Source organism: Panthera pardus, unplaced genomic scaffold (genome assembly GCF_024362965.1).
Source record: "Panthera pardus isolate Hobbes unplaced genomic scaffold, ASM2436296v1 HiC_scaffold_10, whole genome shotgun sequence".
NCBI classification, from domain to species: Eukaryota; Metazoa; Chordata; class Mammalia; order Carnivora; family Felidae; genus Panthera; species Panthera pardus.
Genome location: NW_026526655.1, coordinates 43,161,610 through 43,165,624, shown reverse-complemented (window position 1 = coordinate 43,165,624; position 4,015 = coordinate 43,161,610).

Here is a 4,015-nt window from a genome sequence, read left to right as displayed (position 1 = left end):
AAGCTTTCAAAGACAACCTGTGTGCAAGACTTGGCCTGTGGGCTGTATAGTTTGCCAACCCCTGCCCTATCTAATGGCCTTTGCTTTCTACTCTGGCTGAAAGGAACATGAATTATTCCCAGCCCTGTATGAGTTCCAAAAACTTTTCTCCCTACTCATTCTCATGGTTCTTTCTTCAGCCCTGGCACCATGGCCTTTCTGACCTCTGATCTTTTTCCCACTCAGCAAGACTGCAGGCTCTGTGTGGTTTGCCCTTCCTTGGCTGCAGCCTGGGCATCTTGAAATAAGCTGGCTCAATCACAGAAGTCATCTCCTTTATCCCCCTCCACTCAGGGATCACAGTCTGTGCTTATTTTTCAAGTTTTTGAAAACAATTGTTTTATAAGTTTTCCTTTCCAGTTGATTCAGGTAGGAGGTTAAATCCAGCCCCTGTTATTCTATCTTGGGAGGAATCTTTATTCATTCTTGAATTAAGTTGGTATCAGTGCTTGTGTTTTTATTTGGGCACCTATACTTACTATGTGTTGGTTTCTACCTATATTGAACATAAACTTCTAACCATTTAGTTCTGTTTAATGTCTTTCTTGTTAAACATGAAACCGTATCCACACATATGCAGACCATCATCAATGCCATCAATAGAAGCTTAACAGGATTAACAGGATTTCTTGTGGGACAAATCTTAAATGATCTAGTTGATCTGAGCCCAACTCTAGACCTGTATGGAATTTCCCTCTTCAACATCCTTAGTACTACACATGTACTTCTGAAGGACACCTTCCACTTTAAAAAAAAAGGTTTTTTTTACGTTTATTTATTTTTGAGAAACAGTGAGACAAAGTGTGAGTGGGGGAGGGGCAGAGAGAGAAGGAGACATGGAATCTGAAGCAGGCTCCAGGCTCTGAGCAAGAGGTCAGCACAGAGCCTGATGTGGGGCTCGAACCCACAAACTGTGAGATCATGACCTGAGCCGAAGTCGGACGCTCAACCAACTGAGCCACCCAGGTGCCCCCACCTTCCACTTTTTAAGACAGCCTATTTCATCGCTGGACAGCAAATAGTTGTCAGACAACGTATTTTATAACGAGCTAAAATGTAATTCTTTATAACATTGACTTTTTCGTTTTTATTGAATTTGTGTTTGACTTTTTCTTACCAATTCCTTCTAGCCTTCATTGTGCACTCTTGATTCAGTCTACAGATCTGTATTGTGCTAGGCTCTCTGCTTGGCTCGGGCTTGCAGGGGTAAGAAAAGGAAGGTGATGTCCCAGCCGCATGTGTCTTTCAGTGTGATGGGGGAAGAGGGAGTGTAATCAAACAAGTGTGTAAATACGACCGAGATTACAGTGTGCTATGTGCCATGCAGAAACGCGATGCGATAATACTTTATAGATGAGCACTGATCAGGGCAGTTAGGGAGGACAGTCTTGAGGAGGTATGAGTTGAGATCCAAAAGCAAAGTAGGAGATAATCTGACAAAAGGGGTGAAAGCTTCCAGAAAGAGGGAACAGCCTTGTGAAATGTAATGGGGAAAAAAAAGAGCACTTGGTGTTACATTTAACTGCAGGAATTTCAGATGACCCTCTTAAATGCTCTACTCACTCAATGAACACCCTCAGTCTTAGAAACATCACTATGTTACCCAAAACACATTTCTGATATTTCGGGCATACTTGTAGGGAGGCAGATTTTATTTTCCCATAAAGGTACTTTGGATTGCCCTTTGGAGTATAATTACCCCCACCTTAGGTTTTGTGGAGCTTGAAGTTAATACATTTGGGGGGGCCTCTTGAAGACAAAATATGTAAATGTGGGATACAAAGTTAAGTACAGGGCTTGGAAGAGGCTCTTGCAATTGAGAGGCTCTGACACTGACGCTTCATTAATTTTAGGGTAAATAAATCTATCTCCTGCCTTGAGGTATTCAAGGGTGCATAACCACTAATTGGTAGTGTTATCAAGGAAGTTCAGATGTTGTGTTGAAATCTGGACTTGATATTCCTCTAAGAGTCTCCCAAATGCAAAGATTTTGTGTTTACTTAAGTTCCAGGACCGAAGAGGTCAAAGTTTGACTTTTTGTAATCTTCAACCCCTAGCTGTTTATAGATTGAATTGTCTGATAACCCAAACAATGGTGCCATGTTTGGACTGAGTGGCTGGGTGTGGGTGTGGGTATGTTTCCTTTAAGTTCTGAGTTAAATGAATCCAAAAGTTAAATGTCCAGCTTCAACCCCGGTGGCCAGTTGTTTCGTGCTAGCACCCAAATTTCAAGCCACAGAATCTAAACTAAAAAGGTTTCTGAACCAATGCCTGGGTTGGATTCCCGTACTAACCAGTGTGTGTATGTGGTGAACATGTAGGAGTGGCTCAGAGATAGCGCCTCCATCCTCCACCCCAACTAGTCACCTCATACCCAGGTCTGCCGGGCAGAGGGAGGATGAGGAGAGGAAATGGATGGTTTAGCGCATGGCCGTCTCTCCAGCCCATACACTGCCTGCGTCATTGTCAGAAGGGAAGGAGAGCACATTACACATAGAGACTCAGCACTACCCCCCTCGAACGAACAAAACAAAACCAGAACCTTCATAATCCATTATGCTCTGAATCAGTACTATAAAATCGGGATAATACTAACAACAACAAAATAATAACAGCCGCACCATGAGCACTTTTGCATTCCCAGGCTAGTTGTCTGGGCAGATCATAAAGCTCTTAGCAAACTTTAATTAGAGCTCAGAGATGGGTGAGTTACGTGTCTCAAGTTCCTGCCATTCTGGTCACCAGAGAAGTAAAATCAAGTGAGGTTAAATGGTTGATTTATGGACACCTGGTCACGCTCATCTGCGATTGCTTTTCCAGTCTGTCAGGTTTTTTGGGATCTGACTTGTTAGCTCTGCCAGGCCCTGCTCCCGGCTTGCAGGGGCTCTGGTTTGGAGCTAATGTGTTAATAACCTCAGCTCATTGCCCCAGGGCTCAACTGCACCAAGTCTGGACGAGTTTGCTCTTTTTTGGAATGAGTCTAGAAGGGACACCTCTGAAACCAGGGATAACAGTCCAGGAGCCAGGTAGGCTCTAACTAGCACCTGCCAGGTACAGCGTGCAAACAAGGATAGTACTTCTCAATAGGAGATAATGGACTGCAAATGGCTCCGAGCTGGTTTACATTTTTTTCTGCCTTAATATCTAGAAACACATTTAAAACCACATTTTTGCTATTTACGTATTCTTTTTAAAAAATTTTTAACATTTATTTATTTTAATGTTTATTATTTTTGAGAGAGAGAGACAGCAAGCAGGGAAGGGGCAGAGAGAGATGGAGACACAGAATCGGAAGCAGGCTCCAGGCTTTGAGCTGCCAGCACAGAGTCCGACGCAGGGCTTGAACCCACAGACCGTGAGATCATGACCTGAGCCGTAGTCGACTGCCCAACTGACTGAGCCACCCAGGCACCCCAACCATTTATGCATTCTTAGGAACTGCCGCCACTTCTAAGGAGACAGGAAATTTTAGGGCTAGTAAGGGAATAGAAAATAGAGTGTCCTTGAAGATCTGTGAAGATTTGGAACTCCCCTGGCCTGCATGTCTCCTACCCCACTCAGACTTCTAGAGGGCCACTGCGCCCCCTGAGGACAGAGCACTTCTGCCTTAGGTAGGGACTCCAGGATCAAGGATGGGTGAGTGGGTTTGCTCACCTAAATTCAGTCTTGGCCGATTAGTAATTTCCCAAATGCCCACAGTCCTTTAATATTATCCATCCACACGTATGGTGACACAGATCTGCCTCAAATCTATGTGAAGTTTTTGGTACTGACAATCAGGAGAAGGGACAATAGTATCTTTTATTTATTAGGCAAAGAGTGATTCCCTTCTGTTTCTCCTAAAACAACACTTTCCAAACTCCAGTGGCCTTCATTAGGTCTGGAACTCTCGGGTTTGGAGAAGCAGCTCCTTTCCACCCAGACTTCATGTGTATAATTTCAAAAACTATGATTCTACTCCTTCTCACTCTCCTTT